General features: G+C 35.0%; 1 protein-coding gene across 2 annotated transcripts in view; it reads left to right on the forward strand.

Annotated features, from left to right (window-relative positions):
- The first annotated feature begins 7,319 nt into the window (after window positions 1-7,319).
- Window positions 7,320-20,009, forward strand: part of pparab (peroxisome proliferator-activated receptor alpha b) — a 54,060-nt gene continuing 41,370 nt past the window's right edge. For both annotated transcript variants that reach the window (XM_051689998.1, XM_051689999.1), the window contains exon 1: window positions 7,320-7,501. The gene's annotated coding sequence lies outside the window, so the exon portion shown is untranslated. The remainder of the gene's footprint in view (window positions 7,502-20,009) is intronic.

A 20,009-nucleotide genomic window follows, 5' to 3' on the forward strand; every position in this document is an offset into this window, starting at 1 on the left:
GCTTCTTGTTGTGTCTTATTTCACATTACCTTGAAAAAGTTTTGTTTTTTTACATAAATACACTTTTTAGGCTTAAGTCATTTAAGTCGCACAAAAAAATGGCTGACAGGTGTAAGACATACTGTGTGTTTGCCAGTCCCTTTGTTTTATACTGTCTTACATCAGGGACATGTTCACTGTAACTAATCAAGATTGGGCATTAAATGACCCAACCACCCTCAAACACACATCATAACCCCTGGTATAAGCTGAAAATCCGGCTTTGGGTTAGTATTCCTTACATTTCAAGGGCATCAAAAGGTTAACCTGTTAGACGAAAGAAAAATTATTTTAAAATATGAAATATGATTTTATCTGATTTTATCTGACTAATCTTAGTTTGTTGTTAAATACCATGTTGAAAAGACCAATATTTTGTTTAGAATACTGGTACTTGACATTGGGTTCTGGTATGCTGGTGTACCTCTGAAGCTAACCAGCTTAACCCTTGTGCATCAATTTAAAAAAGTTACTCAGAAGTCTTTAGAGGACAAGAATGTCTGCGTCAAAAAACTGCCATAAAAATATTATATATTAATATTATTTTTGACTTTCACTGACTTAGATTTTTGAACCAACATCAGTCCTGATCATAACTACCAAATATTCATTAATTTTCAGGATTTTAACCCTTTAAATGCCCGTTTGTTTACATAATGCCACTGTTGTTTTTTATGAAAAAAAATATATATATTTGGATTATCACAGTCTGGGATGTGTTAATGATTAGCAACAACATTGATTTTGATGCATTATTATTTTTTGTGCAGTGTCAATTTTTTTTAAACCTCACACTCAGGACATTAGAGGACAAAAATGTAAAATGGATCAAAAAACTGCTATAAAAATATTATATATTCATATTATTTTCCACCTTCACTGACTTTTTTAAACAACATCAGTCCTGATCATAACTACCAAATATTCATTAATTTTCAGGATTTTAACCCTTTAAATGCCATTTTGTTTACATAATGCCACTGTTGTTTTTTGTAACACACACACACACACACACACACACACACTTGTTTAATTGGCCTGCAGTGCTCTATAATACAGCAAACAGAAAATAGGAAAAAAGCATGTATTTGCTCCATAGGCTAAACATGAGTAAAATGGCACCATCTGGTGGAAAATATTAAACATTTAAATTTTGAAGCCAGGGCTCCAGAATGAAAGCATAATATTATAGAATCCATGATTTTATGCTTTAATGACACTGGGATCAAATATTGCAGTTTTAATGGGTTTCAATGGGGACATTTTTGTCCTGAAGGTCCTGAGTGTAACTATTGTACACAGTGTATTATAGATGTATTATAGGAACTGAGGTTGAAATATCAAAATTCCCCCCAAAAATACACACCTTTGGCAAAATGTATGCCGTTGGCATTGACACAGCCAAAATGATTTAAAAAACACAAATGAAAAAGACACAAATGTCCCGAAGGTCACACAAGGGTTAACCAGACAGACCAAGCTGGTTGACAAGCATGTTTTATTTATTATTTGCTAGTAAACAGCAAAGCTACTGTGTGCTTTCCCACCACCTAGACCAGAATAAACCAGCTTGAGCCATTTACGCTGGTCTAAACTAGTCTTTTCATCTGCTCTAGTCTCATTATCAAAAAAACATACAATATATATTTAGCACACAACACATTCAAAGGAAATTCACACCATTTGTTTGAAATTAAGCTACATAACCTTTACCAAAAGCTACAGTGAATGTCCAAAAGTGTGTTGGGAATGTTTACAAAGACGTGCAAAATGGCGCGGAATCGTTATAGCTGCTGCGCTAGCTAATTTCGATGCTAGTTCCCACACCGTTATAACAGAGGACACGACGCCATCTGTTGGTCATTGTAGCGCATTTTACATTGATCATTAGGACGTGTGTTACAGATATGACCATATTCTATAAACTGTCTGTCATTTTTATGAGATGAATATCACTATTATAAATCCAAATTGTGTCATTCACCCTCTGTATCATTTATGATCGATTGTTGTTGTTGTGTTAATTCGAGATACATGCCTAGCTACTTGAAACTTTAACAAAACTCTGGATCAACCTTTTAAAGAAAAGCATTTTGGTTTATTTTATATTTTATAAAACAAACCAGATGCTACATTCAGTGGCATTTAGCAAACAAGCTACAATGCAGCTGTTAACATTTCAATAACAAGATTTTTATAGGCTACTTAGCCTATAAAAATCTTGTTATTGAAATGTTAACCCTCATGCTTTGTTTGGGGTCTGACCTCAAAGCCTTTTTAATATCTCAAACCAACAACAACAACAATAACAAGCATAGGCTACTTAACATTGAAATATTGGGTTTGTTTGATGCATAACTTTTGCTAACTGAACAAAATTTCAGTTGCACCCAACGTTTTTGGATAAAAGTCACATTTCTGAAAAGTCTATGTTTGAGATACAACAGAAGGTTAAAACTTCAATGATATTTGCTGACTTGGTTTTGATTAGGTCAGAAGAACATACTACATGAACTGGAAGGGAACATGAGATGTTAATGAGTGTATTGGCCTTTGTTAATCAAAAATGGCATTGCAAAATAAATAATAAAAGGACTCATCAGAATATATTTTGTCAAGAGACATTTCAAATTGCACTTGCATGAACATGAATCATGATTGATTTTCCTGCAGTACTGCTCATTCAGGAATAAGTTCTCCCAGCTGTGAGCTTCAAAAGTGCTTTGCAAAAACGATCATTTTTCACTATTATGCAAGTCCCTAAAAGTATTTCAGCATCTTGCAATCTCATTGTCCGGGATGTTTGTTATTTTATTTCAAACAAAGTCCCAACCATGACTATTCTCTGATGTTTTTTTCAGACACACTTTCCAAGTTCATTCTTTTGCAAGATCCTAATGATTCTGAATAATTCTCTTTACTGTCTTGCGACATGCAGCGTTCAGTATCAAAATGCAACTTTTGGATTGCTAAAACACTTTTTGTTGGTCTTTACTTGATTCTGGTATCATTTCACTCTGGTTTGATATCAGAATCGGTTAGAACAGTTTTCACAGCAAAAAATGCCACCAAAAGTCACAAAAATGCCCCATATATTTACAATTGCAATTAAAAATAAATAATTATCTGTTACTTAATGTTTCATTTTATTTGATTTCATTCTATTTAGCTGGGTTTAGCTGTATATATTGACCAAATATATCTGTATATTACTGTAGGCCTATATTATATAGCTGTAAGATTAGTAATGTTAGATCATTTATACTTTTAATACTATTTGTATATATATATATATATACAGTTGTACTCAAAAGTTTGCATACCCTTGGAGAATTGGTAATATATGTACCATTTTTAAAGAAAACATGAGTGAGAAGGCAAAACACATTTCTTTTATTTCTTATGGGATTCATGTTCAACTGTAGGTTATAACAGAATGGCACAATCATAAAACAAAACATGGCAACAATGAAATAAATGAAATGACCCCTGTTCAAAAGTCTGCATACCCTTAGTTCTTAATACTGTGTATTGCCCCCTTTAGCATCAATGACAGCGTGCAGTCTTTTGTAATAGTTGTCTATGAGGCCCCAAATTCTTGCAGGTGGTATAGCTGCCCATTCGTCTTGGCAAAATGCTTCCAGGTCATGCAAAGTCTTTGGTCATCTTGCATGAACCGCACGTTTGAGATCTCCCCAGAGTGGCTCGATGATATTAATGTCAGGAGACTGTGATGGCCACTCCAGAACCTTCACCTTTTTCTGCTGTAACCACTGGAGGGTCAACTTGGCCTTGTGCTTATGGTCATTGCCGTGCTGGAAAGTCCAAGAGCGTCCCATGCGCAGCTTTCATGCAGAAGAATGCAAATTGTCTGACAGTATTTTCTGATAACATGTTGCATTCATCTTGCCATCAATTTTCACAAGATTCCCCGTGCCTTTAGAGCTCACACACCCCCAAAACATCAGTGAGTCACCACCATGCTTCACAGTGGGGATGGTATTCTTTTCACTATAGGCCTTGTGGACCCCTCTCCAAACATAGTGCTTATGGTTGTGACCATAAAGCTCTATTTTGGTCTCGTCACTCCAAATTACAATGTGCCAGAAGCTGTGAGGTGTGTCAAGGTGTTGTCGGACATATTGTAACCGGGCTTTTTTGTGGCATTGGCACAGTAAAGGCTTCTTTCTGGCAACTCGACCATGCAGCTAATTTTTATTCAAGTATCATCGTATTGTGCTCCTTGAAACAACCACACCGTCTTTTTCCAGAGCAGCCTGTGTTTCTCCTGAGGTTACCTGTGGGATTTTCTTTGTATCCCGAACAATTCTTCTGGCAGTTGTGGCTGAAATCTTTCTTGGTCTACCTGACCTTGGCTTGGTATCAAGAGATCCCCGAATTTTCCACTTCTTAATAAGTGATTGAACAGTACTGACTTGCATTTTCAAGGCTTTGGATATCTTTTTATATCCTTTTCCATCTTTATAAAGTTCCATTACCTTGTTACGCAGATCTTTTGACAGTTCTTTTCTGCTCCCCATGGCTCAGTATCAAGCCTGCTCAGTGCATCCACGTGAGAGCTAACAAACTCATTGACTATTTATACACAGACACTAATTGCAATTTAAAAAGCCACAGGTGTGGGAAATTAACCTTTAATTGCCATTCAAACCTGTGTGTGTCACCTTGTGTGTCTGTAACAAGGCCAAACATTCAAGGGTATGTAAACTTTTAATCAGGGCCATTTGGGTGATTTCTGTTATCATTATGATTTAAAAAGGAGCCAAACAACTATGTGATGATAAATGGCTTCATATGATCACTATCCTTAAATAAAAGATTTTCAAAATCAATGCCAAAATTTCCCAATTTCTGCCAGGGTATGCAAACTATTGAGCACAACTGTATATATACACTGATCAGCCACAACATTCAAACCACCTGCCTAATACTGTGTAGGTCCCCCTCATGCTGCCAAAACAGCGCCAACCCGCATCACAGAATAGTATTTAGAGATGATATTCTTCTCACCACAATTGTACAGAGCGGTTATCTGAGTTACTGTAGACTTAGTCAGTTTGAATCAGTCCGGCCATTCTCTGTTGACCTCTCTCATCCGCTCACTGGATGTTTTTCGTTTTTGGCACCATTCTGAGTAAATTCTAGAGACTGTTGTGCGTGAAAATCCCGGGAGATCAGCAGTTACAGAAATACTCAAACCAGCCCGTCTGGCACCAACAATCATGCCACGGTCTAAATCACCGAGATACATTTTTTTCCCCATTCTGATGGTTGATGTGAACATTAACTGAAGCTCCTGACCCGTATATGCATGATTTTATGCACTGCACTGCTGCCACATGATTGGCTGATTAGATAATTGCATGGATGATTGTTGGTGCCAGATGGGCTGGTTTGAGTATTTCTGTAACTGCTGATCTCCTGGGATTAATCAATCATTAATTGATAAAATGTTAATATATCAACCTATTTGCGCTACAAATATCTGCAGATATATAATATTTTAATGTAAATTTCAAGATAATTTATACTTTTAATATTTTAGTTTTTTCAATATACAGGTATGGTATGGTCACTTACTCTACATATAAATAATTTATATTAATATATAATATTTTACTGTAAATGAAAAGACAATTTTTACTTTTAATAGTAAAAACTTATTTTTTTACAATATTTTACATGGTACTGTCACTTACATTAAACAAATTTCTGTGAATATATAATATTTTTACAGTAAATTAAAAGAAAATTTATACTTTTAATACCAAAAACAATATTTTACAGTGAAATTATATGCATTGCTTTCAATATATACTATATATATATATTTGTAAAAAAAAAATATTTTAATTTTCTTTTTTTTTTTGTATACAGGTATGGTACGGTCACTTACATAAAACAAAATTAAGAGGTTTTTACAGTAGTGTTTTAATATTCTTTCTCCGTTAAAATGAAAAACATTTTTAAAGTTGAAACAGAGATGAGGTAAACCAACAGGTTGGCAGACAGAATGGTCTCAAAATGCTTTCCATTGCACAAGCACTTTGAGGAAAGACACTGAGTTTATGTTGTGAAATCTACCAGAAACAAATTTTGGGTTTGCAATGATACTGCCCCCAGGGGGAAGAGGGAGGGCAAATGGGGCAGATTTCAGGGTGTGTTGCAACAGAAAGCGTCCCTATGAAGGTGAGGTCCTCTCCTCTGGAGAAGCTCCAGGAATGGCTGCCAGTTGAGGGATCGAAGCCCATCACGTAGTTTTGGGAGCTGGGCAGAAACAGGGCCTCTGGTTGGGGCCTCTAGAGGACTGGACCGCTCCCAAGGGCTGAAGTGCTGGCTTGCTTTTTAACTCACTATGTACAGTGGCCCAACAAGTATTTGGACACTTAAGACACATGCACTTAAAATGTCTGAATGTCATTGCTATAGATTACAAAATATGTTCTCTGCACTCAGAAGCTTCTACAGTAACTTCCCTTTTTTATCCATTTTTGCTCAATGGTTTTTAATCGGTTGTGTCAGTGATTTTAAGTGGATGTCTGAAGTCTGAAGGTCTCTGAACCTCTCTAAGAATACAAAAGCATTTTACTAATTTTTAACTGGAATCTACACTGAAATGCATTAAAATGACATATACACATGTTCACTTCACTAAGAGAATAATTCGATTAAGAAATGCCTCATGGGGTGATCCAGCCTGCAACACTTGTATATGACACAATTAATAATATTAATTAATCATAAGTATTATTAATGTTAGTATGTAGTGTATTATTTTGAACATGTCTAGGCCATATTTCTCCCCAAAATCAAAAAGAAAAAATAATAAAATATATTTTGCATAAGGAAAATTAAGTTAAGTTAATTGCATTATAATCAACATTATTCTAAGTCTGGTTACTATTCAATTATTCAGTGTTTTTATTTTCGTATATTCGATTTGCCATTTTATCTTTTGTCTTGTGTTTTCATTCATTGTAGTATTATTATTGAATTGCATTGTAATGTTGTATGCTCTGTGTGCAATATCTGCATTGCATGCACTAAATGTTACTGTATCGAGAGCACAGACATGCAGCGATGTCCTGAAGTCTGTACAAAGTCACCTCCTCATGCGCTGGCTCTTCTCCACAGTACATTATGAATGCTCACGTTAGGGGGCATCCTGCGCCCGCACAAGCGCATCGCGCTCTGATTGGCTGAGCGCTGAGGTGTGTCGGGGGGTGTGCCGTCATGACGTAGTTTCCGGACGGCTCGCGACGGCTGCAGCTGCAGTTTTGACAGCGCGAGATCTGCGCGCTAGCAGTGCAGGGAGTTTATATGTTTATATAAATGAGATTTAAAGATATTTTGCTCCGGTGATCGCGCTGACAGCACCGCCATCAACCCGCTGACGGTTCGCGACGCGATGTTTGACGCGCAGTGGCTGCTGAAACTAAAGGTGAGTTGTTTATGTGTTTGTTAACAAGTATGAAGTGCAGATGAATATACTGTACTGTCAGCACGGCCCGAAGACACATGACTGAGTCTCTTATACACTTTACTCTTCTGCTTTATTCTATTCTGTTGTCATGGTCGAGTATGTTTCTTTACTTCTACTCTGTTCAGTTGTATTCTGTTCTATTTTATACTGGACTGAAATGTTATTCTGTCCTGTTCTATTCGATTATATTCTACTGTATTCTGTTATGTTGCATTCTGGTCGTTTCTATTCTATTCTATTCTATTCTACTTTGTTGTTTGTATTCTGTTTTCTTCAATTCTATTTTGCAATGCTATTCCATTCTCTATTCTATTCTATTCTGTTCAGAACTTCTGTTATTCTATTCTATTCTATTATGTTGTTTTCGAATCCATTCTGTGCTTTTCTACTGTGTGGAATTGTATTCTGTTCTATTTTATTCTACATTGTTTTTGTATTCTGTTCTATTCTATTCTATTCTGTTCAGAACATCCTCTATTCTACTCTGTTGCATTCTGATCTGATATTTTCTATTCTATTCTACTTCGTAGTCTGTATTCTGTTCTATTCTGTTATTCTATTCTAATCCATTCTTTTCTACTCTGTTGAATTCTGATCTGCTCTTTTATATTCTATTCTACTTTGTTTTTTATATTCTGTTCTATTATATTATATTCTGTTCAGAACTTCTGCTATTTTATTCTATTCTATTATGTTGTTTTCAAATCCATTCTATGTTTTTCTACTGTGTGGAATTCTATTCTATTCTATTCTACTTTGATTTTGTATTCTGTTCTATTATATTATATTCTGTTCAGAACTTCAACTATTCTATTGTATTCTACTCTGTTGCATTCTGATCTGTTATTTTCTATTCTATTCTACTACCTTGTTTGTATTCTGTTCTAGGCTATTCTCTTCTGTTATTCTATTCTATTCTGTTCAGAACGTCCTCTATTCTATTCTATTCTATTCTATTCTACTCTACTCTGTTGCATTCTGATCTGTTATTTTCTATTTTATTCTACTCCATTGTTTGTATTATGGCTGTTCTCTTCTGTTATTCTATTCTATTCCATTCTTTTCTAATCTGTTGCATTCTGATCTGCTCTTTTGTACTCTATTATTCTGCTTTGTTTTTGGCATTCTGTTCTATTCTATTCTGTTCAGAACTTCAGCTGTTCTATTCTGTTCTATTCTATTCTGTTCAGAACTTCCGCTATTCTATTCTGTTCTATTCTATTCTCTTCTAAACTATTCTATTCTGTTGTATTCTATACTGTACTGTTCTATTCTTAACCATTCTATTTGTTTCTACTGTGTGGAATTGTGTTCATCTATTCTAATTTATTCTACTTTGTTTTTGGTATTCTGTTCTATTTGATTTATATTCTGTTCAGAACTTCTGCTATTCTATTCTGTTTTATTCTATTCTGATCTATTCTATTCTATTCTATTCTATTCTATTCTATTATGTTGTATTCTAATCCATTCTATGTTTTTCTACTGTGTGGAATTGTGTTCTGTTCTATTTTATTCTACTTTTGTTTTTTTGTATTCTGTTCTATTCTATTCTATCCTGTTCAGAACTTCCTCTATTCTATTCTGTTCTGCTCTGTTGCATTCTGATCTGTTATTTTCTATTCTATTCTACTTCGTTGTTTGTATTCTGTTCTACGCTACTCTCTTCTGTTATTCTATTCTATTCCATTCTTTTCTAATCTGTTGCATTCTGATCTGCTCTTTTCTACTCTATTATTCTGCTTTGTTTTTGGTATTCTGTTCTATTCTATTCTGTTCAGAACTTCCGCTATTCTATTCTGTTCTAATCTATTCTATTCTGTTGTATTCTATACTGTGCTATTCTATTCTTAACCATTCTATTTGTTTCTACTGTGTGGAATTGTGTTCATCTATTCTATTTTATTCTACTTTGTTTTTTGGTATTCTGTTCTATTTTATTATATTCTGTTCAGAACTTCTGCTATTCAATTCTGTTTTATTCTATTCTGATCAATTCTATTCTATTCTATTCTATTCTATTCTATTCTATTCTATTCTATTATGTTGTATTCTAATCCATTCTGTGTTTTTCTACTGTGTGGAATTGTGTTCTGTTCTATTCTACTTTTGTTTTTGTATTCTGTTCTGTTCTGTTCAGAACTTCCTCTATTCTATTCTATTCTACTCTGTTGCATTCTGATCTGATATTTTCTATTCTATTCTACTTCGTTGTTTGTATTCTGTTCTACACTACTCTCTTCTGTTATTCTATTCTATCCCATTCTTTTCTAATCTGTTGCATTCTGATCTGCTCTTTTCTACTCTATTATTCTGCTTTGTTTTTGGTATTCTGTTCTATTCTATTCTGTTCAGAACTTCCGCTATTCTATTCTGTTCTATTCTATTCTGTTCAGAACTTCCGCTATTCTATTCTGTTCTATTCTATTCTATTCTATTCTATTCTATTCTGTTGTATTCTGTTGTATTCTATACTGTTTTGTTCTATTCTTAACCATTCTATTTGTTTCTACTGTGTGGAATTGTGTTCATCTATTCTATTTTATTCTACTTTGTTTTTGTGTTCTGTTCTGTTCTATTATATTTAATTATTTTCCAATATGCTATTCTATTCTACTCTATTCTACTCTGTTGTCTTCTATACTATTCTGTTCCATTCTATTCCATTTTATGTTCTACTCTGTTGCATTCTGATCTGTTCTATTTTACTTTGCTTTTGTATTCTGTTCTATTCTATTGAATAATATTCCTATATGTTATTCTATTCTACTCTACTCTGTTGTCTTCTATAGTATTCTGTTCTATTCTAATCCATTTGATTTGTTTCTGCTTTGTGGAATTTTGATTCTGTTTTATTCTACTCTATTTTACTTCATTTCTATATTCTGTTCTATTCTATTTAATTCTGTGTTCCAATCTTTTATTCTGTTCTACTCTACTCTGTTGTCTTCTGTATTATTCTGTTCCATTCTATTCCATTCTATTTTGTTTTGCTCTGTTGCATTCTAATCTGTTCTATTCTATTCTATACTCTTTTACTTTGTTCTTGTATTCTGTTCTATTTATTCTATTTTGTTCCAATATATTACTCTATTTTATTCTATTATACTCTGTTTTCTTCTATACTATTCTGTTCTATTCTATTCCATTCTATTTTGTTCTACTCTGTTGCATTCTGATCTGTTCTATTATATTCCATTCTACTTTGTTTTTGTATTCAGTTCTATTCTATTGAATTATTTTCTGATATCTTATTTTATTCTATTCTGTTCTATTCTATTATATTCTATTCTATGTTGTAATATCCTGTTATGTTCTCTTCTGTCATTTTTACTCTGTCATATTCTACTCTACCTCACTGTATTGTGTTCCATTATGTTGTTTTTATTTTCTGTTCTTTTCTTTTCTATTTTATTTCTATTCTATTCTTTTGGATGCATTTTATTCCATTTCTATTACTATTTATTTGGCTCTTTTCATAATTTATAAATAGTATTTAAGCAATATGCAGGACTTGTACTATAACACTGTCATTCTTGCATGATGGTTTTCTAGTTTTAATGCAGAGTTTGAGTCCATTCAAAGTGTTTGGAAGAGCTGTGGCTATCCACCTTATTTTGCAACGCTGAAGTAAGCAGCGGCTGCATTTCCGGCGAATGTGTGTATGTTCCGCTGGCATTGACCGCAGTGTAAATAAATAGAAGGATAATAATACCAGAGTTAGTGATCTGGGCTTATAATCTATCACACAACCACAGAATATACAGCAGAATTATGTGGCAATGTCTGATCATTTGTAACATCATCTTTTATAGTAAAAGAGTAAGTAAATCATTCACTTGTTGCTGTGTGTTGTTGTATTGAAGAGATGGTAATAAAATCTGCTTCTTTCTTTACCGAGATCGTGACGATGCAGTCTTTCATGTCTCCATGTAAACCTCCGTTCACATGTACCTGCATAACCTCCAATGATGCCTTTATTTATTTATTTACAAAGGCGATGTTTCATAAGCCATGCTGAATGTGTGATCTGTGTGTCTGTTTACTATACACCGCTAAGAAAGAGAGAATGCTCTCTGACAAGAATAGAGAGTAAAATGCATGTATTATTTATAATTAAGATGAAACAAGATGCAGTTCCGGTGCAAGGAAAGTTGAAGCAGCATTTCCCTGGCAGCTTTCTTCTCTTGCTCTGTCAGGCGTGTCAGACGGTGTGGAGGACTGTCCATGTCAGCGCCTGATTTCATTCATTCTGCCTGTGAAACAGTGTGTGATGAAACGATGGCAAAATGCGATAAACTGTTTATGAAAATAGTGATTAATGATAATAATATGTTGACATATATTGCCAGCCTGTAATCAATAATGTAGTATTTTTGTATAGCTAAAATAGCTGGAAGTGGGTTATCCCTGAGGTGGCACACATTCACGGTTGATAATGGAGGCGCTCTAATTTGCTGAAAAATAAGGTGGATAGATTTACAGATCTGTGCTGGAGAAATCAGTGTGCTGTGACTGAACTGAACAGGATTTCTGTGAGTCTGTCAATGCAGTCTGCTGTCACATTTGTGACCCGTCCAAGCAGGATTTTCCAATACAAAAGGACATCAGATAGTTTTGTTGACATTATTGCATTCTGGATTTGAGAGTGGCAGATTTTTGCTCCTGTGGTGATAGAGATTTACGTAATATCACAGGTGAAGTTACTGTGTATCCATTCAAACTCTGGAACAACTCAACGTTGAGTTTGTCATTAATCGCTGTCTGGAATTGTGTTAAGGAGCCCAATGTTTTTATAACAAATAACAACAAAATCTTTTGTGTAAGTTTTATTATAGGCTAAAAATACAGTACACTAGAGTCTCCCAGAGGTTTCCTGTAATCTACATTTACTGCGCTGTTTTTGTGCCGGGCCTGGTGTCATTTACTGCAAACTGCACTCTTACAGCACATCTATGTTGTTAAGCATGTCTTCCTCAAATATTCAATATGATAAAGCTGCTCGCCGTGTTATCTATATGCGATTGCTTCTGTTTCGTAATGTGTTTGCCGAGCTGTAATATAGGGTTTATTGCCTGATAAATGTCCATATTGTCTATAGATTGGGACAGATACACCAGAAGAAATGAGAGAAGAATTATATATATATATATATATATATACATATTTAAGCAAAAGTGCTGTCTGATGTTTGATTTCAGGAAGGTACTTAGAGTCCCAATAAACCTTTTTTCTCCAAAAAAATCGGGATTCTTCAGGCTGTTTTGACAGAGGACTTCCTTTTTTTTTAGCAGTTAGGAACGTTGTTGTATTCTCTCTTTCTCATGTTTGAAACCCAGAGGTTACGTGGTTCATCTGTGTTCCAGCATGCATCATCATAATTCTTAGTAATTTGACTCAGTACCTGTCTGAGATCCGCGAGCTACAATAATTTCATTGTTCTTTTTTGTTTCCATTTCAGCTGATAATAACTGACAATTTCACAAATTTCTGATCTCAAATATACTCACATTGATCTGGGTATAGGGTTGCGCCAGCCATTCGTAAGGTCTTACATTGGGACGTAAAGTTCATACTATAAAGTAGTTTAGTTCGTTTGTAACTAACTCTGAACTTAATTTGGTTGCACTATTTGTTCTTAGTCTTAACGCAAGTGCTTAGTAACTTTAAGACCCTAGAAATGGTTTGAAGAGTGTTTTTCCCCCATATTGTAAGGCAGGGTAAAAAAAAAATGTCTTTGCAAGCACGCTGAGTTGCTGAATTGAAAAATAAAGGCATTGCATTAACAGTGCTTGCATTTTTGGGGTATGCAATTGCATATGGTTGTATATTTAAGCTGAGTACTTCAACTGAAAGCATTTCGAACAAAATGTCATCATTAAAAAAAAAAAAATTGTTACTGTATCCAGTTCCAAAAAAAAAAAAAAAAAAAAAATTATAATTTTTTTCAACAGGTAATATTTGTTCCATTATAAATAATTCACCTCTAAAATTTCAGGGGTTTAAATTCAATTGGAAATTCAACCTTGTACATCCTGGCATTGCAGGGAAAGCAGTAGAGTGCCGATGCACAATCTTCACTTGCTGCTACTATTCTTTACCACTAAGTGGTGCAATGATTCGGGTGTTGATATAGATCAAGAGCAGCTACTTTTCCTGCATTGACAGGATGTTGAAGGTTGAATTTCCAACCGAATTTGAACCACTGAAATTTGAGGCAAATTTGCAAAGCGAAATATAATGGATCAAAGATTACCTGTCGAATACTAAGGGCAAAATAAAATAAACTGTATGTTTTGGAAATGAACTTTGGAAGGTCAATATATATTATGGACTTTTTAATGATGAAATGTGTGAAATGTTTTTAATTGAAATATTCACAGCTTCAATATACAACCACATGAAATTGCATTCCTGAAATATGCAAATACTGTTAATGCAGTGGGTTTACCTTTCAATAAGTGCAATTTAGTGTGCTTTTTTGTTTCAAAGACATTTGTCATTAATATAGTTCCATAGATCCCAATATTCTTAAAATGGTAAGACCAAACTTTTACTTTATTTCAGTGGTGCTCATTACATCAACCACAATACACCAGTCGATGCTTAAAACAAGAAAAAATAACTTGAGGCAGAATGGCATAAGATACTAAGTCTTGATTTCAGAGAAATCTAACAAAATTTGGTGGGACTTTTGCTTAAGACGAGATAAAACTATTTAAAATAGTTTAAAAGTTTAAAAATAAACTTGTTTTCTCATTGATTAAAGTTATTTTTTTTCTTACCCTATTGACAAATAGTTTTTCCTTGCAATAAGCGTAAATGTTACATATGTGATACAGTATTAAGGGGAGGGGACATTCTCATTCTAGAGAGTATTTTGTTGGACAAAAATCTGGAAATGTCCAGGAGTGCAAGATGATGTCATCAGTATTTTTGGTCTTTTTTCTCAGAATAAAAAGTAGTCAAAAGTTGTAACTCAGTGGCCATTTTCGCTTCACCTAGACTAAGTTGGGCACAAACCAAACCAGCGAGTTTATTCTCGCTGTGGTCTATTGTTTTTAAATAACTGGAGCCGTAACACTATGCTCGAGCGCCAACGTCCCCCATAAATTTGCATAACCAGATGTTCTGCGAGCGTTCACCTTGTCTTTTCATACTTGTGTTGACCTGTATGTTGATGGCGGCTTTCAAGTCCTTATCGCCTCTCTTTTTTAATCACACAAAGCACTTGTCACATGATGTATTTGTCCAATCAATGTTTTAATTTCGCCGATATGCAAATAAGAATGTTGACACAGGCTTTACAAATATAGTGTACAGTGTAGGGCTGCACGATTATGACAAAAATCGTAAATGTCAATTAGTCCCTTGATATTTTAGTTGTGATTAATTCAGTTAATAACATTTAGGTTAATTACTTATTTCGTGGGCAATTGCTTGTCATATTTATTTATTTTTTATCCCCTTTTTCTCCCATTTTGGAATGCACAATTCCCACTACTAGTCCTCGTGGTGGTGCGGTTACTCACCTCAATCCGGGTAGCGGAGGACAAGTCTCAGTTACCTCCGCTTCTGAGATTGTCAATCCGCACATCTTATCACGTGACTCGTTGTGCATGACACCGCGGAGACTCACAGCATGTGGAGGCTCATGCTACTCTCCGCGATCCACGCACAACTTACCACACGCCCCATTGAGAGCGAGAACCACTAATCGCGACCACGAGGAGGTTGCCCCATGTGACTCTACCCTCCCTAGCAACCGGGCCAATTTGGTTGCTTAGGAGACCTGGCTGTAGTCACTCAGCACACGCATGTCATATTCTTAAAGTTCTTTGTTTACGCTACCTGAATTACTTTACTGCAGTTGTATACATCAATAAATCAAGACCCCTTAGCATAATGGAAAAAACATTGTTATTCAAATTTAAAAAAGAAATATACACCAAAAAAAAAAAAAAAAAAATGAGCAATGGACATGTCTGTAATTGCTTGCAGTGCTCATACAGTACAAAAAATATTTACACAATGGGAATAGACCTGAATGGAGTGATGTAATTGACACTTTTCACAATTAGTTAATTGCGGCAACTGTTATCGTAATCTCTATTTTTTTATTCAATTAATTGTGCAGCACTAGTACAGTGTGAAATTTTGAAACCTTGCTCGCCATGAGTAATTACTAATTTAACGACCCTTAGAAGTTCATTTAATGAATGAATCAAAAAGTACTATAGAGGATTTTTGAAAGTTTTCATCAGAGGAAAACAACGTTCCAGTGTGTATGTGCTGTCAGTCGATTAAAATATTTAATTGCGATTAATCACATTTGTTTTCATATTCAATATCGATTAATCACGGATTTTGAAAGCGCAAAAATGTGACTGTATATATACTTACTTTCCTGTCAAAATGCATTTAGTCCCTTCTTAGAAAAGCAAACAAAACAGTATGTAACACTAATGTTTTATTAGCAATTTCCAAACAAATCCTTCCACAGTATAAAGATAGAAATGCACTAAAATTGCACCAATTCAAGTAACTCCAAAGTGGGAGGTTAACTAACAGAAATATTAGTCCCGTAGTTTGTGTTTTCCTTGCAGTGGGCATTCAATCTCTCAAACCCTCATCATCCACAAAAGTAATAGTGGCTATCCACTTTTTTACAGCAATTGTGAGGCCGCATTAACATGATTTGCCGCTTTGAACTCCACATGAAAAGCGATTGGAGAGAACATCTTGTTTTGCTTTTAATGCTGGCACTGTCCATGCAATGATACTTCATCTGAATTACAAGTCCTATTTTTTGTAATGTTTTTTTTTTTTTACAAAACATTTTGGTTAAGAGTTCTTTTCTCAATCACTTGTTCATTGACACGAAATCACTGTTGTGTGTGCGTGAGTGTAATGTCCCCCGAACACAGTGCAAAGGGTCCTCCCTTTTTCAACCAGTGTTCAGCACTCACACATAGCTGAATAAAATGTCAGAATCTAATGTGAAAATTGGTAAATGCGCGAATTAATGTGATAAACATTTTAAATTGATCGCATTTGTTAAAGCGTTCATTTTGACATCTCTAGTTTTGGACATGGCCAAAATGAATCGTTAATGGAACCAGAATCAGAACCATTAAATTCTGTTTACAATTCCCATCCTTAACATTAGCTCTTGATTTATACTTTCAGTGTCAATTTCAAGTGTGAAAAGTCAAACTGTGTCATAGAACATCGTTCAGATAACCGATTATGCTCAGATCGTCCCGAAATGCTTCCTTTAGTACTGTCACATATTAGACTGAGTCTTTTTAAGGATAATTATCACGCATGTTTTCTCGTGTCAGAACATGCTGTGCTACTTCTTTCTGTCTGCAATGTTTTCCAACTTATGAAGGCGTTAGCAAAACACTTGTCTCTCTCTCTGTCTGTCTCTCTCTCTCAGGGCGTTTGTAAGAGAGATTTTCTGTTTGCAGTCTGAGACGTCTAATCAGACCCTTTCTTAGTTATTCCGTAAGAGAATGGAGAATGTTTATTTTACTAAAACAGGATTTTCAGGTTAGGCTAACTGGCTTTCTGTCCTAACCACCTGTCTGTCTTTCCTTAAGTGTTAACATCAATGCAAGCACGTACTGTATATTCTACCTTGACAAGAACATCTGATAACATTTCTAATTAGAAGAATAAATCTTCTATCTTCGCCACCATCAGGCTCCAGAAAGGACACAAATCACCATGAAAATATTTACATTTATGCATTTGGCAGACGCTTTTATCCAATGCGACTTACAGTGCCCTTATTACAGGGACAGTACCCCTGGAGCAACCTGGAGTTAAGTGCCTTGCTCAAGGACACAATGGTGGTGGCTGTGGAGTTTGAACCAGCAACCTACCAGTCATGTGCTTTAGCCCACTACGCCACCACCACTCCAAAATATCATAAAAGTAGCTCATACGATTTGTGCACTTGTCTTATAAAATAGTATAATTGCTTTGTGTGAGGAACAGACCAATATTTAAGTCATTATTCACTGATAATCTTCACAAATATCATTCACGCCAATTCAAAAATGGTGCATTTGGACGTGTCGTGCAAGGTTTGACACCATTGACGACTAGGAGTGTAACGGTATGAAATGTTCACTGTATGATAACTTCACAAAAATACTGCGGTATTACGGTATCACAGTATTAAGGTGCCTTGCTAAAATTGTTTAATATTTTTTTATGATATACAGGGCTAAACGCCCACCTTAAGGTAAATAGATTTTTTTTTTCTGGTCACAGAGTGTCTCAAGATTTAAGACATGCATTTATTTTTATTGAATAATGATGGAGCAACATAATTTGAGTGAAAAAAAAAACTAGAAGGTTGTTTTGAAAACAATTCATTTTTTTTTTTAAAGGTAGCGATGGAGCATTTTGCCCCACACCTAGGGTAAAAGGCTCCCTCACTTGGGTTAAAATGCCCCTAGGGGGTGTTTTACAGTTGTCGTTAGTAGCACCAACTCTTACGCAAAGAGTATGGGGTAGCGGTATGCAGAAAAGGACAGCAACCCCACCCCGCTCAACAACTCTTGGGCCAGTTTCTTTGTAAAATCCCGGGCCGAATTTTCTTCCCAGTCCGCCCCTGATGTGAGCGCACTTTGAAATCTATTCTCCCCTCTTGGAGTTTAATAGGGGGCATTTAGCCCCTGCAACAGGGGGGATTTTTTTTTACCCCAAATACTACCCTTTCACTAATTGGACAGTTATTGAAAGTTGTTTGATATAATCACTTAGAAAAAATTTGAAAATGACAAATAAGTGTTTTGTGTCAAAATAAATGTGATCATTTCCAGGATATTCATTAGCTACATAAATGTACAACATTTAAAAAAAATATAAAATAACAGATCAAATTGCCTCAAAATCCACCTTTAGACATCACACGCAATGATCTCATGGAAGAGGAAAATTTTGCAGTTCATAGTGACTAACAGGTGTTTAGGAAAGTACTGTGGTAGTTTTTGATGCTATTTGGTGTTTTGGGAGAAAATAAAATCAAAGGAGCCTTTTGCCCTGTTGTACCCTACCGTATTTTCCGGAAATAAAGTCACACCTGAATATAAGTCGCACCAGGTCAAAATCACATTGTTCAGAGAAAAAACAAAACAAAACAGATAAGTCACATCTCTGTATAACCAGAGATTATTTAGCAGAGACGGGCCACTTCTATTGAAATGAATGGGAGAAATTGGAACGCTTAACCAAGAAGCTCTAGCGCCCAACAGTCAACAGATGTAGAAAGGAAGTCCCGCCTTGCAGGTAAAAGAGCCAATCAACTTTTAGATACAGACATCACCTGTCAATCAACTCTAGAATGTGCATGCGCAATAGCTATGCAAGCTGGTAAAATTGCGTTTGGCTTGAATAATTTGTGATGTTCAAGCCAAATCTACGCCCTTAAATGGTGGATTGAAACAGGAGGATGTCACAAGTTAGAGATCTATTTGATCAAGTTTATATGGTGCTGTGTAAATGTAGCTGATTCTCTCTTAATTTAACTGATATTTATGATGGAAACTTTCATTCCTTTACTTGGATTGTAGAAAAAGAAAAATCAAGCGATACCGTGAATACAACACAGTGAATTATAAATGTCAACGGTTTGAAAACCGTCACTTTATAAAAACCGTGGTATACCGTGAAACTGTGACACCGTTACAAAACTGCTATTGGTTCTTGCCTGTTACATGAGGGGTTGAGATGCATTTAGAAAAGAGATTTAGAAGCTACGGTAGAATGGAAGATAATCAGTGAATAGCTTTCCCAAAAATGCAAAGTTTATCATCTTCTGATTCATATTCATATTTGCACCTTCAAAGTATCATAAAAGTAGTCCATGTTACTTGTGCGCTATATTCCAAGTCAAGAAACATCACAATAGCGTTGTGTGAGAAACAGACCCAAATCTAAGTCGTTATTCAGTGGTAATCTTCTCAAATCTCATTCACGCAAATTTGGACAAGTTGCGTAAGAGTTGGTGCTATTAACGACAACTGCCATTGGTTCTCGCGTGTCACATGACAGATTGTGATGCATTTAAAGAGATATTTAAGAGCTTCAACAGAAGAGAAGATTATCAGTGAATAACGACTTACATTTCTGTCTTGAAATAGCTTCAAAAGACTTGAAATATGGACTACTTTTATGATACTTTTAAGGTACTTTTGTCCTTTTTGGAGCTTGGCAGTATAAATCACCATCCATTTTTATTCTATGTAAATTGGAAGCCGGACATTTTGCCTAACACCCCCTTTGTGTTTCACGAAAGAAAGAAAATACACTGCAAAAAATAAATAAAAACATTTGTTACTGAGTACTTTTGTTCTGTTTTGGGAAACAAAATGACATACTGTAGATATTTTGTCTTGTTTTCAGAGAAATCTAAAAATAATCCAGTAATGTTTATGCTTATAACAAGAAA

Source organism: Myxocyprinus asiaticus, chromosome 46 (assembly GCF_019703515.2).
Source record: "Myxocyprinus asiaticus isolate MX2 ecotype Aquarium Trade chromosome 46, UBuf_Myxa_2, whole genome shotgun sequence".
Classification (NCBI taxonomy): Eukaryota; Metazoa; Chordata; class Actinopteri; order Cypriniformes; family Catostomidae; genus Myxocyprinus; species Myxocyprinus asiaticus.